The sequence below is a fragment of the Eumetopias jubatus genome, unplaced genomic scaffold, assembly GCF_037043125.1.
Source record: "Eumetopias jubatus isolate StellerSeaLion01/CBP00866 unplaced genomic scaffold, mEumJub1_p1.0 scaffold_17, whole genome shotgun sequence".
NCBI classification, from domain to species: domain Eukaryota; kingdom Metazoa; phylum Chordata; class Mammalia; order Carnivora; family Otariidae; genus Eumetopias; species Eumetopias jubatus.
The window spans coordinates 33,448,558-33,463,416 of NW_028274823.1; the positions used below are offsets into that span (position 1 = coordinate 33,448,558).

At 46.4% G+C, this 14,859-nt stretch overlaps 1 protein-coding gene across 5 annotated transcripts in view; it reads left to right on the forward strand.

Moving 5' to 3' along the window:
• Window positions 1-5,513: 5,513 nt before the first annotated feature.
• SORBS1 (sorbin and SH3 domain containing 1) overlaps window positions 5,514-14,859 on the forward strand; it is a 224,657-nt gene continuing 215,311 nt past the window's right edge. For all 5 annotated transcript variants that reach the window (XM_088020097.1, XM_028098740.2, XM_028098742.2 and 2 more), the window contains exon 1: window positions 5,514-5,597. The gene's annotated coding sequence lies outside the window, so the exon portion shown is untranslated. The remainder of the gene's footprint in view (window positions 5,598-14,859) is intronic.

A 14,859-nucleotide genomic window follows, 5' to 3' on the forward strand; every position in this document is an offset into this window, starting at 1 on the left:
ACGCTGACAAAGAGTTATTAGCCTTCCCAGGGCCCTCATGTGACTCAGTTTGGCCCTGTGTAATGAGTTCCTTCAGTGAACTCTTCCAGTCACCTCTGACAAGCTTCCGGCAGCTTCCAGAACGTCAGTTATCTCCTTAACACTATTGTTGTTGATTTTTTAACCTTGTTAAGGTTACAGTAGTTTAGTGAGGCTAGTTGCCCTGTTTCTGAAATTGTTTTTTGTTTTTTGTTTTTCGTTTTGCCTCAGGACATTCAGTGATCTCTTCCCCTCACATTCCGTCTCTCTCACATTCTCTTGCTCTCCCCAAGCCATCCTCTTTTTCCTCCTCCCTCTTTGTTCTTCCTTCCTGGCCTTCTCCCTTTCTCTCTCCAGCCTCAATCAAAATGCCTGTCTCAGAGTTGGCAGCTGGATCCACCAACCCTAAAAATGCTTCCCTCAAGTAAATACTTCATTAACTTAATTACTTCAGAGTAGTAAGACTTCTAAAGTAAACCCAGCATCTTCTACTCAGTGAGTGCCCTGCCCAGATGGCCGCCGCCTCTTATCCTTCTCCAAAACCCCTGACCCAGTCAGACCCTCCCATCAATTCAGCAACAGTGGATGGAAGTGTGTTTTTGTACTTCTGATTCTCACAGAGGTCCACCCAGGTCAACATCTAAAGTGTCTTATTTTAGCTAATAACATAAAACAATCTCAAAACCAAACCTTATGCACTTGGTCAAATACAATTGTATAGGATTGGTATTCTATTACATACATGTGTTTTCATCCAAGCCACGACACAAGGGACGCTGGAGCAAGTGTTTTTATTTTTTATATATTTTTAAAGATTTATTTATTTATGGGGGGTGGTGGGCAGAGGGAGAGAATCTTCAAGCAAACTCCCTGCTGACCATGCAGCCCGCTGCAGGGCTTGATCTCACAACCCATGAGATCATGACCTGTGCCGAAACCAAGAGTCAGTCGCTCAACCTACTGAGCCACCCAGGTGCCCCAGAGCAAGTGTTTTTAAATTGATAAATGGAAGCCTGTCACTAGACTCTTGGGGTTACTGGTTCATACTCATCTTGGCACTCTTCCCAAGCACAGTGATCCCCAGGGCTCCTCTTATTTCTACATGGTCCCATAGACTTCTGACCGTCAACCCGTCTCACCAAACTTCCTTAACACAGTATCTGTCAGTCCTGACCTCCAAAGAATGTGGAATTCTTGGGTCTGGCATTCCCTGATCTTCAAGTCAGTTCTGTGCCCTCAGGCATGAGAGTGTAGATTCACTTTTTCTCAGTAATTAATCAGCAAGAAACAAGAGAATTTGTTCTTTAAGGAAGTTTGGCTCTTTCCACTACTTGCTTCACTTTCTTTAAGATGTTACAAAAGAAATTAGGTACAAAGGGTCACCAGAGATTTAGAGATGTATCAGCTAAACTCTCTGATACATAATTCCCTTTCCCTCATCCTATTTTCTTCTCCCCCATTCTGGCGTTCTCCAACTGGTATGGCTGAAAATGATTATGGTTCATCTTTTGGGTAACTGGGGAAAGAAGTTAACAAAACCAACACATTTTAGGAAAGCGTCTTTCACGACTTGGCCTCCTAGTAATATTAGTAATAATACCCACTTACTGAGTGCTTATGTGTCAGGCAGTGTGTAAGCACTTTCCATGCATGCTTTCATCTACAGCCCACAAGTAAACCTCGGAGGGTTGTGTGTTCCTCATGTCGCAGATGAGGGACTCAAGAGCTTACATGAGAGTTCCCTATTAGGTGTTGGAAGCCAGGATTCTGTCCACAGGCTTAACCACTGTGCTCACTGCCATCTCTAGATTGTCTTGTTTATTTCCCTTTCCTACAGTCTGTGTGACCCTAAAGATGGAGGAAAAGCTGACAACTCTGGGCTGTCCTTTGCAAAATCCTTCTCCCTGTTCCCCTAATTCCTCACAGTTACGGCCTGCCGGGGGGTTGCTTCCTATAGCATGTTTATGATCCTAGTTTGTGTGCTCACCTCTCCTGCCTGATACTGTAATTTCTCTCCAGCAGCAGCAGGACTGCTGGGAATGATCTGATGCACATGAAGAGAAAACAAGGAGTTACTAATAAGATTAAATTAAGTTTAAGCACCTTTTTAACAGTGTGTAAAGCACAGTGCTAAGCACTGTTGGAGATGAGCAGACGCAAGCCAGAACCTCATGGAATTTACAATCTGGTGGGTAGAGAGGATGAGGAATAGGACCATACACAGAGGTACGTGAGTTCATGCCAAATATGGTGAATTCCATGAGAAAGGAATAAGTGAAGTGCTGTAGGACTGGAAGGCCAGGGTGCTCACTTTCCCTGGGAACCAGGAATGCGCGTGTGATAAGAGATGGGATGAGAATGGAAAGCCCTTGGTTACTGACACCCTGAGAAAGGCTTGGGGTTTCTCCTTCCCAGGACAGGCCCCAGAACTTACAAGGTCCGGCACAAAATGAAAATGTGAGGGCCCTCACTTGAAGAATTTAAAGATGGTAATAAACTGAGAGTGGGACTCTTCTCAGCACAGGTTGTGTACCCATGGAGCTGGCCTTCCCTGGGCCTCTGCTTCCTCAGGGGTCACCTTTGGGAGGTCAGGAGTCAGGTCTCACCAGCCCAGCACAGGGCCTGTGACTCAGATGAATCAGTGAATGGCTGGAGACAAGAATGAGTGGACAGGGTTACACCCGCTGATTTCTTGGGTGGCTTTCAGCGTTAAGGTGTTACTAGACCATGACTCTGACCACTTCTTGGAGGAGACATTTGAGTTGAGTCTTGAAGGATAGTAGGATTTTTCTTTCTCTCTGTTTTCCCCTCTTCTCTTCCCTCCTGTCCTTCCAGTATTTTTCTATTTATCTCATAAACACACAGATTGGAACCAGTTGAGTTCGATATCTGAGGGATGACTCAAAGACTTAGACCTCACTTAAGATTCCTCAAGGCACTTTCCCACTTACAGGGATGGACTTGTCTATATATAAAATTTCCAGAGGTAGAGTCTGGTTTTTCATTTTAAAGTTATTTTGCTTAAAAAAAAAATAAAGTTATTTTGTTTTATTTTAATTAAACAATTTGATAGATATTTTTGAAGAAAAAAAATCAGAAAAATACAGATGAGCAAAAAATACTCGCAATTCCATAAAAAATAGTTCTAATGGGATTGCAGTATTAAACTAGTTTTCAATCTACTCTTTTAAAAAAGATTTTATTCACTTTTCTGAGAGAGAGAGAGAGAGTGCGCACGCACGAGTGGGGGGCGGGGCAGAGGGAGAAGCAGACTCCCTACTGAGCAGGGAGTCAGACCTGGGGCTCCATCCCAGGACCCTGGGATCATGACCTGAGCCGCAGGCAGACGCTTAATCGACTGAGCCACCCAGGCACCCCTTAGTCTACTTTTCTATTTGATAATGTATTATGGACATCTTCATGTGTCAGTATCGCTGTACTTTTCCTTTTATCGTGGCCATATGGTGTTCTGTCATATGGTTGTATTGGATAGGTTTCTTGTCCAATTAAAATTGGACATTTGAATTGTTTTAATTTTTTTTTTATTCTGAACGGTGTTGCCTTGACTTTGCGAGGTTGGCAACTTATCTGGTTTCTTTCCCTGTTATTTTCCTCCTCTGTCGACAACCTCGGGATAACAATAGGATGCCCTCCTGGGGTGGTTGTGTGGTGTGAGTTAATGCATGTGAAGCTCTCAGTACAGAATAGTGCCTAGCCGACTAGATGTGCTTGATTAAAAGTCATTTTCTTACTTTACAGGCGCAGAAGGAACGGTCTTGCCTAGATCAGGGAGTAAGCTAATAGTAGAGCCTGGGAAGCCTGATTCCTAATCTAGTCTTTGCAGAGCCACAGGATAAGGTGAAAGTGGAAGGAGACATGGGCTGGGAGCTCCCTAGGGTGAGTTCCTGGTGGCCCTTGCCTCCTCAGTTGTACAGTAGGCTCCCAGGCGGCTATGAGTGTTCTAAATCTTTTTTTTCTTTACAGGGAAGAGGACAGCCGATGCTCAGCAAAAACTCGTCACTGTTCCTTGACATCTAAGAACCTTAGCAGATGTGTTTCCCATCAGCCCGTGCAGTCATTAAGGCCTGGTCTTTACCGCACCACACACAGCTTGTTAACTGGGAACGTGCTTTGGCTGAAGATTCTTGTCAATGGCAGCTGACAAAAGTGTTTTGTTCAGCCCAAGGGATGACTGCTGTACCTTCAGGGATGTCCTGGGGATGTTGGGAGCTAGGCGTGGCTGCTTGCTGGCCCTGAGACCTTGGGTAAGCAGCTTCCCCTCTCTGATTCCTTTCCTGTAACACTGAGGGGGTACTGGAGGAGGTCAGGATGGTATGCCCAGCGGTGGTTAGCTCTGAACTTAACAAAGTACCCTTCTACCCTTCTCTTCACTTGCATATTGCCCTGTTTTATTCTATTCACTCTGTTTCACTTCGCAGATGATTTTATTTTTTCACTTGTCTGTCTCCCTCACTAAAATGGAAGCCTCATGAAGGGAAGCCTCACTTTTTTGCTGTAACCCCAGGGCCCATCACATGCCTGCCATGGAGTCCTTGAATGTGTGTTGCACGAATGAAATTTCAGAGCCTGGGTTCAAATCCTGGTTGCATTGTTTTCTGTGTGACCTTGAGCAAGCCACTTAAACCTCAACAGTTTTCCCGCTTGAAAAATAGGGATTAGTGACAGTGCCTTTTTTATAAGGCTCTGAGGATCCAATGAGAAAATATCCAGGAAGCATTAAGTCCACTGGCTGGTACAGAGTATAATTATGATAGTAGCAAACCTTAATGTAGCACAAAGGCCAGGCACTGATCTAAATGCTTTACATAGGTTAACTATGTTAATCTTGAATACACCCTATTTTTTTTAAAGATTTTATTTATTTATTTGAGAGAGACAGAGAGATTGAGAGAGCACAAGCAGGGGTAGAGGGAGAAGGAGAAGCAGGCTCCCCGTGGAACAGGGAGGCCGAGCTGGACTGGATCCCACGTGGGATCATGACCTGAGCCCGCTTAACCGCCTGAACCACCCAGACACCCCACTACAACCTATTACACCATTTTACAGATGAGCAAAATGGGCACAGGGGTTAAGTAACATATGCACTCAAGACACGTTCGCTGTTATTTTTATGCCCTAGGTTCCTTCCCAGCTCCCCGCGGGCGACCCTTCTCAAGGACCAGAGGGCGCGAGGCCCAGCCAGTGGCCGGCCAGGACAGAAAGGGTTACTGAGACCGCGCGCGCCTAGTCTCCGAGGATCCGCAGGCCCGCGCTCTCGGCTCACAATGCCGCGGGGCGGGGCGGCGGGACGCTTCTTCGCCTCCCATTGGCGCACACGCCCCTTCCTGTCACTGCCAGACCGGGCACCGCCCCCTGGCACCACCCACCGCCCGGGCGCTGCCGGAGTGGACGGTTCCAGACGCATGCTAATGAGGGGGCGGCCGCCGCGGCCCATTGGCCGGCCGCGGAGTGTCGGTGAAGTCAGCGCCGAGTCCCAGAAAAACAGAGCGGGGCCAACTGTAGCGTGTAGTGCGAGTGGGGCAGGACGCACGCCGCCCGCCCGCCCGGAGACCCGCAAGGTAAGCCCGCGCCAGCCGCCCGCTCGCCCGCCCGCGCTCTACGGATCGGCGGCCGCGGCGCCGGGGGCGTGCGGCGGCCCGGCCCCCGCGGGCGGCGCCTTTGTTCCGCGCTTGAAGGAGGCGCGTTTAAAGGGCCAGCTGTTGGAAGGATTTGGGGGACGCCCTCCCCCAGAGCATCCCCCGTAGTCACGGGGAAAACCGTGGTCCTCCTCGGCCGAACCTTCCTTCCTGCTGGGTGGATCCCCAGTCTCTCCAGGAAAGTTCCCCAGGGTGCGGGGGTCCCCGGGATTCAGGTTTTGTTTTCTTTTTTGTGGGTGGGGGTACGTGCGATCATGGCCACTTCTTCAGGCTGGCTGCAATATGGGTGGGTGGAGGAGACATCAAAGCCCGGGGGGGTTTGCGCTGTAAAGTGAAACTACCGAGGAGGGGCTCCTCTGCAGCAGCCAGAGGAAGAAGGAGGGAGCGAGCGGCAGGATGGAGGCATCGCAGGTGTGTTCATTCATCAGCATCCCCCGGGAGGAGAGGGCGGCGGGAGGGGCGCTAGGACGATCCGTCTGGCCTAAGGACCCGCCTGAATGAGCGGGTACGTGTGTGGGTCCGGGAACCCCGTGCGTGCCCATCCGCCCATGCTGCTTCATCCCCCGGAGTGACTGGCAGCATCTTGCTAGGCGGTTCATCACCGACATGGACGGAAAGCAACTCCTTTCTCCGAATTCCCCGGGCATCCCTAGCTCCCACCTGGCTGCTTTCCGATGTGGCTTCCTTGACTAGCGGTAGCGCCATTCAAGACAGAGGGGGAGAGAGGCTTGAAGTCATTATGTACCTTTCATGGGGGGATGTGCTGTCGAATTCTGCATCCCCCCTGCATCCGCTGTCGTAAGATGGCTTTGAAATTCACCAGTGCATGGTTTCTTTGGGCAGACAGAATTTATTACGCTATTACATTGCTACATAAAAGCAGAAGGGATCCCACTGAGCGCGGCTCCTTTTATCCAGACCCTGTGTTTTCCCAGCATGTTCTCGCTGAACCTTTGGATTTTTGTTTTAAACTGAGCGCTGGGATGCTCCTGTTGTCACAGGGCCGACCTGCTGAAATTGCCAGAATTGATTTCACTGTCAATAGGAGGGAGGTTCATTTAGAGACATCATGGAACCTATCTGGCAGTCAGGCCTCTGACATCACCCCCCCCCTCCACACACACATCCCTTTTCCTCTCGTAAGTGAAGGCCAGGGATGGCTTGTTTGTCTCCACTCTCCTTGGTTTTTGAGCTCCTCTATTCAGATTCAGCTTTATGTTTTTAATTGGAAAGGAAGCTTGGTGGTGGTTGAAGAGAAGGGGGTGGATTAAAAGTGGGGTGGGTGGCAGATGGGGACAGCAGCTTCAGTGACAGAAAGCACATGCTGGACATTTGGAGACTCCAGATCTACAGCCCTTAGAGACACAGGTGAGATAGATGGCTGTCTACCCACTGTGTGTGTGTGTGTGTGTGTGTGTGTGTGTGTTGTGTGTGTGTGTGTGTGTGTGTGTGTGTGTGTGTGTGTTGTGTGTTGGCTTGAGGGAGGGGTGGAGGAAGAGGATGCTGCCAGCAATTTTCTGCCCCACCCTCTTGATGCTGCCTTAAATAGCTCCTTGCCCGCCAAGCTTGGCTGTCTGGGGCTCTTGGCCTGAGGGGATGGCAGGGAAGGGTGGGTCTGTTGGCACCTTTGCTCTGGGCATTTTAGAGAGGACTGTTAGCAAAGGGGTAGTTCTGGGGTTGCAGAGAGCTCATTTCTCAGCTGGAGGTCCCTGAGTTGAGCTGTCTCTGGTGACTTCCCCGCAGGGAATTAGCAACTGAAAAGAAATGCTTTCTACCCTGTAGGGCCAAGAGCTGGGAGGGTGTTGTTGTCTTCCCTTGGAGCCCACCCTGTTCGCTGGCCCGATCCTCTTACCTGCCACGTTCCTGCTAGTTGGAGAGTTTCAGTGAACTTTTCTGAAGGGATTGGGAATAATGAGGGGTGAGGTTGGAGTGCTGGGAAGGGATGAGCAGATGCTTCTTACTGGCAGAACAAAGACCTGTTCAGCGCTCCCCTCTTTCCCCCTCCCTAAAATAGAGTTCTATGTAGATAGCAGACTCTGGGGTTTTCTTTGCAGAGTATGAATGGGCAGGGTTCAGGAAAGAAGGCTTTTACCAGGCAGCATTGGTAATCATCTGGTCATCCAGACTTAGCTCTGGACCCTTCCCTGGACGTGGAAATAGATTTGCTGTAGAGGGCACTCACAGGTCATTTAGGATTTAATCTGTCTCTGTAAAAGGAAATGGATGGTCCCAAAAAACTTTGGTGAAAGAGCTCTGGACCAGAGGCGGGGCAGCTGGCTTTGATCCTGGCCACTGACCTGCTTTGGGCTTTGGGCTTTGGGCTTGTGGCTTCCATGCTCTGGGCCCGTGTCCTTGTTGGGGAAAAAGCAGAAGGCCTTGGAGCAGACTATTTTCCTGGGTTCCTGACAGCATTACTGTTCTTAGATTCACAAGTCCAGTTTGTGGGAGGGCCTTTTAAGATTCTTTTTTGTTTGCTAAACGATGTTAAAGTCATAATGTTTCTCAATGGCATGAAAGAAGTATTCCAGAACTCAGGCTTCTGATGGCTTCAGACTCACCTTTTCCTCAATTAGTACAATTTATGAGGATTTACTGTATGTAAATACTTCAGAGCTAGAATGGCCTGGAGAGGCACAGACCCTCTGAGTGGTGGTTGACTGGGGTGACTTGAATTGACAGAATGCTAAGGAAAAGGAGTTTCTAGAATTCATTCTCCTTTCCTGTGTATGTTTAACTCACTGCTTTATTTATGGTTATACAGGTGAATGTTCAGTTATTTAGAGCATGAGTGTTGGAAGAAAACCATGATTGCCATGTTTTGCCCCCCCTCCTTGAGGAATTTGGGTTTGGGAAAGTTTGGTGATTTGTCCAAAGTCACACAGGTAGCAAGACGCAAAGCTGGGACAGGACCCCAGGTGGGTAGATTCTAGGTCCTATATTCTAGATGTAGCTTTTACTCCCTCCTCCTCTGAGATTCTAAAATGGGATAGAGAAAGTGAGGAGGAAATAGGGCTGAAGAAGGGAGAGGTTGGAGGCAGGTCAGGTAGGGAAGGGGAAACACAGCCTCCAAGCTTGGAGGAGGGAGGGATGGAGCTGAAAGGGGAGTTCTTCCAGCTGTGAAAGAGCAGATTTCTGCAGCCCTTGGGTGGAGGAAGCAAGAAGGGGCTTGGCTTAGACAGGGGTGAGAGTGGGTGGACCTGCCTGGGCCTGGGGCGGAGGTGGAGTCGCCTTGGGATCTCTCCTGTTGACCCTCAGACTGCCGAATGTGGTAGAAGCTGCTTTGTTGTAGGGTCAGCTGAGGCCTTTGGAGCCACTGGGTACATACATGGAACTTGAACATGTGGGAAGTCAGGTGTGCTGGTGGTGACAATACTGAGGTGGGACCCAGTTCTGCTGAAGTCCCAGTTTATTTTTAAATGCAAAACAAAAGAAAGTTTTCTGTGGAATTTCTTTTTTTTTTTTTTAAGATTTTTTTTATTTATTGGAGTGATTCAGAGAGAGAGCTAGAGAGCACAAGTGAGGGAGAAGGAGAAGCAGGCTCCCCACAGAGCAGGGGAGCCCGATGCGGGGCTCGATCTCAGGATCCCGGGATCATGACTTGAGCCGAAGGCAGATGCTTAACGACTGAGCCACCCAGGCGCCCCATCTGTAGAATTTCTTTTCAGCTCAAGCGTTTCTCCTCTGACTTTCATCGGTGTTTTGTATGTTTTATGAGATAGCGTTTCACGTACTCCCTTTTCAAAAGGCACGCTTGGAGCTGGCTGATTCACTGATGTAGCTCATGTGTGGGGAGCTTCTGGCCTGGGACCTGAGCTAAACCTCTGAATGTTTCAATGAGCAATTAAAGAGCTGTGAACAGTGGTTAACCGGATCAGTAGCCATTCAAAGGCAAGGATGAAAGGTGATAATACTTTGAAGTCTATAGCCCAAGCCAACAGCCGGCCTGTGTGGTGTAGTTTCCTTTGGCTTGTTGGTCAGGCCCCAGAAGTGTCTCTGTAGATCCCTTGATAGGAACCACCCCTAGCGGCTACTTCCTGCTCTGTCAGACCCACTGGATGTCCCAGTCACGAAGACCTCATCCATGTCCCCAAAGACCAGGTTCTCCCTCACACCAGGGCTTGTTCCTCACCGAATAGGATATGGATAGGCCTGTGTGTCTGTGTATCTCACTGTCTTCCGTTCTTGCTTTCCCACGTCTCCATCTCCCTCCTCTATACATTTCTTTCTCTCTCCTCCTGCTGTATCTTTCTTTTTTTCTTACCCTCCACCCCCATTCTTTCTTTACTGTCAATAATACAGCTTTGTAGTGTATTTTAATGTGTTTACTGTTATTAAAATTTAATCTTCTCTGTTCTTAATTTACAGTCAGTTGAGTTCACTCCCTTGCAATGTGTGGGTATGTGTTTTATACACAGAACAAACGAACAAAACAAACCCTATTAAATTCCTTTTTACTTCTTTCTGTGTGGCCTTCCATTGATTTCCGCCTCCCCTTCTCTCCCCTCCCTCCTTTTCTTCTGTGGTCAGTAGTGGCTCTTTATAGAAAAAAATTTTCCAGCTCACTGTCATGTGGATATTATTGTTTTTATAACAAAAACAGTTACAACAATAGAAAAAGTTTCCACCTCTGTATTGTGGACACAAGGGACACCCTCTCCCAAGAGATGTGCCCTGTTTCTTGACTTCCTTCCATGGAAACAGTGTCTGCAGTGTAATCTCCAACAGAGGCCTGTACTGTAAAGGTTGGGGGTGTTGATGGTGAAGCTGGGGCTCTTGTCTGTGATTCTGGTAATGCTTAAAGTCGGGGTGGTGGGTGGGCTTATGGCCAAGAGAGGACATCTAAGAATTCAGGGTGATGGTTTTTCTTTGTTTTCCTAAGCTGGGCTAACCCAGTAGTCAGTGGCAAGACCCAGACCCCTTTGGAAAAGAATCTCAATTTTCTGATTCATCAAGGTTGGGATCCAAGGGAAGCTAGGCACAAGGAGGGTAGGCACCCACTGACAGGTTGTAGGTATGAAGTTCCCGGTACTTTGATGGATGCTTGCTGTAGTGCTTTAAAATTTTTTTCTGACTCAGATTAATTACAGAGAAGACCGAGTCTTGGTGCTCAGTGGTCAGCAGATAGCTTAGCGTCTAAAGCTGGCCTTGCAAGCAAGCAGTCTCCTTGAAATCTCTAGTTAATATGTTAAAAATTCACATGAGTTTTGTATTCTACTCTATAATATGTCTGTGCTGGTTTTAGTATAAAGGTATTTAAAATGCTTTACTGTTGGGGTGCCTGGGTCGCTTAGTCGGTTAAGCATCTGACTTTGGCTCAGGTTGTGATCTTAGGGTCCTGGGATCGAGCCCCATGTCCAGCTACCCACATAGTGGGGAGACTGCTTCTCCCTCTCCCCCTCCCCCCTGCTCGTGCTCTCTCTTTCTCTTTCTCAAATGAATAAATAAAATCTTTAAAAAAAAATGCTTTGCTATTGAGTACAACTGATGGTCCAGGAAAATGCTGTGTTTATATGGGGCCTTCACTTGTCCATGTCCACTTGAATTATGCACAGCAGGTCCCGTCCTCCAGCTGGAGAAGCCAGCAGTGGGGCAGGCATCAAACCTGGTGGTGTGGAGAGCTGCCCACCGCCCCCAGCCCTTCCTGCTGGCTCTGTCAGACTCACTGGATGTCCCAGTCACAAAGACCTCATCCATGTCCCCAAATACCAGGTTCTCCCTCACACCAGGGCTTGTTCCTCTCCTTTGCCTGGCTGACTGCTCCTTCTCCTTTCAGGCTCTCCTCACATCTGAACGAGGTGCTTTTCTTCCTATGTTAAGCAGTAGCTGGTTCCCTGTCTGTCTTTTCTACCAGATGTGAGATCTGGCAAGACAGAACCTGTTTCATCTCTTTTTAAATTCATGTTTAATTTACATCAAAGTCCTATTTTATTTATATATATGTATATATGTGCGTGTGTATAGTATACATACATACTTCTTAAAAGTATGTATATATATACTTTTTAAAGTCAAGTAACACTGCAAGGCTTATAAAGAAACGCTCTGTCACCCCTTCTCATTCCAGGGATTACTCCCCAGAGTCAGTCACTGAATGTGATTTTCTATGGCTGCAGTAACAAATTACCACCGACACAGTTGCTTGAAGCAAAATAATTCATATTATGGTTATGTAGGTTAGAAGTCTGAAAAGGTTCTCACTGGGCTAAAATAAAGGAGGTAGCAGATTCTTTTTGGGAAGAATCTTGGGAAGAACCCCTTTTGGGAAGAATCTATTTCCTTGCTTGCCTCTGCTAGCTTCTCGAGGCTGCCTGCATTCCCTGGCCCGTGTGATTACTTTGGGCTCGCCTTCATAATCTAGGGTAGTCTTATTTTAAGTTCCCTTGATTAGCAACCTTTATTCCATTTGCAACCTTAATTCCCCTTTGCCAGATAACATGTTTATAGGCTTGGGGATTAGGTTATGGACACCATCTTTGAGGGGCCATTGTTCTGCCTACTACAGTCACTTCCAACTGTATTAGCTATTTTTCCTGATATTACTATTATATTTGTGAGTTCCCTACTTACAGTGCTGTTTCCTGATTGTTCAATTTGGATATTATTTCTTGATGTCCTACCATGGATTGGAGGAACCCTTATTCCCCTCTTCTCCCCATACACCTCTGTTCACCCTGTCCCCCCCAGTATGGTTACATCACAGTTTTGGGTTATATTGATATTCAATGCTTACATTATCTTGGCTGTGTAAATAGTGTTCATGGCTGAGCCATATAGTTGTGCTATAATGATATTTTCTTTTTTGTACATCTTTTTTTTTTAGTTGATAATTACCTTCTTTTTTCTATTTAGTTTTGTATGTACTTATTACTAATTCTCAAAGTCTCTGACAGAATTTTAAAACATCTATGTTTTATAACACATGTTCCTCTTCATTTTATCCCCTTGGAGACCTCCCTCCCAGAGGCCTCCATCCCTCTCCTCTTTTTTGGGTCGATTGACCTGTAGGCCTGTGGTATGACTCATCCTGGGGATTCCTTTGCCTTGTCCTAGGCTGGATCCTGTTTCCTCTTTCTTGGTTTATTTCCCCAGGAGGTTCTGAGAGAGGGTCTGTGGAGGTTGATCACTTCAAACTTGCATGTCTGAAATATCCTTATTCTACATCTATACTTGATTGGTGGTTTGGTTTAATTTGTCTAGACTTTTAGGTTGAAAGCCATGGTCCCTTAGAATTTTGAACGCATTGCTCCACTGTCTTCTAGGTTCCAATAGTAATGGCAAAAATTCGGATGCCATTCTGATTCTTGATCACTTATGGATAACCTGCTTTTTTTCTCACTGAAAGTTTTAGGATCATCTCTTTTTCTCTGTACTGGAAATTTTCTTGCTTTTAAAATTATTGTGCTAGGTCCTTAGTGTGCTGTTTTGATCTGAAGACTCACATTCTTCAGTTTTGGGAAAATTTCTTCTATTTTTCTTTGAGAAGTTCCTTTTTTTCTTTTGTCTTTGGAACTCCTCTATTAGTTGGATGTTGGACTTCCTGGGTTGAGTTTATAATTTTTATTTTTATTTTATGTTTTTAAACATTTTATTATTTTTTAAAAGTAATCTCTACACCAGTGTGGGGCTTGAACTTACAACCCTGAGATCAAGAGTCACATGCTGTACTAACTGAGCCAGCTAGGCGCCCTGAGTTTATAATTTTAAAATCTTTTATTTCTTGTTTTTCATTTTATTTTTGTTTTACTTTGTGAGAGACCTCTTCAGCTTTGTTCTTAACCCTTTTGAATTTTCAAATTTATGTTTTCATGGTTTTGCATGAAACATGCTTACATGTATTCTGGAACTCCCTCGTTCTCTGATGCTCACTTTTTTTTTTTTTTAATAGTATCTTGTTCTTGTTTCATGGGTACAATAAATTCACTTAGGTTAGGTTTTTGTTTCTGTTTTTGGTGTTTTTCTGCTGTTTTCTGCTTTGTCTTTGTTTCCTCCAAGCCCCTTTTTCTGCCTGTTTTGGTTACTGAATTTCCCATTGGAGCTGTTCTTTTACTGATCCTTGACTGTCCATTTATATTTTAAGATTGCTGATTGGGCATTTGTGTGACAAGGAAGGGGGCTTAACTTCATTGTAGGGTTCCAGAAGAGAGCCCACTTTCAATGTCTGTGCCTATAGATCTTTTTTCAGGGGGATGTTGGGTTTTCCTGGAGAAAAATGTTGCCTGGTGGTGCAATAGCCTGGATGTCCTGCATCATGGGAGCCTTGATGGGAAAGGAGGCTAGGTACCCTGTTTGGTATGCAGACTTTCACTCACTTGGTCCTTTTCTGAAGGTTCTCTCCCTTCTCTCAGCTGTGTCCCTCCCTCAACTGTGTCTGGATCCAGAGTCTCTTAGTGTAGTTTGCCTAAACAATGAATCTCTGCCTTCTTCTGCCTGGGGGAGGGAAATCATCAGACTGAGTAGATTGTAGGAGAGGCAGCCCTGGGCTGGAAGTGCTCCTTCAACAAACTTTTAGTGGACTCTCTTTTTAGCCCCTCTCCCCTCCCCTCTTAGTCCTCGGTGCCTTCCAATTTCTGAGACTTCTTCTGTTTCTGTAGCGTAAGTCCCCACTTGCTTAGTGTTTCCCTCCCCTGCTTGCACCTAGCAGAGCAGAAATCTGAATCAGCTACTGCAGGGCAATCAGTTCTCTGTCTTCCAGAACTCTGTTGATACATCTCATCTGCTGTTGTCTTCTTTCCATCAAAAATCAAAATTTTCTACTGTCCTTTTAGTGGGGTTCTACAGAGAGCAGGGATAAATATGGGTGTTTAACCCTTCGATTTGACCTGAAGTTTCATCTGTTTATTCAAGCCCTTAAACTGGTACCTGCGAGATGTAGCATATATTCTCAAGAACTGTTTGTATACTGGTTGAATGCATGTTTCTGAGGTGGTATGCATACAGTTAGTCATGAGATTTCAAGAGAGTCCCAAGCATACAGTCTTAACAAAAGTCAATCCATTGTTTATTCTGAGATAGACAGCAGATCCTCCCTTCTCCCATGTAGCATAAGAAGCACTGTTAGACAGCATTGTCAGCTGTTGGGCTGGAGAGTGACCAGGCAGGCTCAGGTGCTATCTCCAGTCCTATCACTAATGACCTGGGTCACCTTGAAAAGTCACTTAACCTGTCCAGGTCTTGGTTTCCCCAG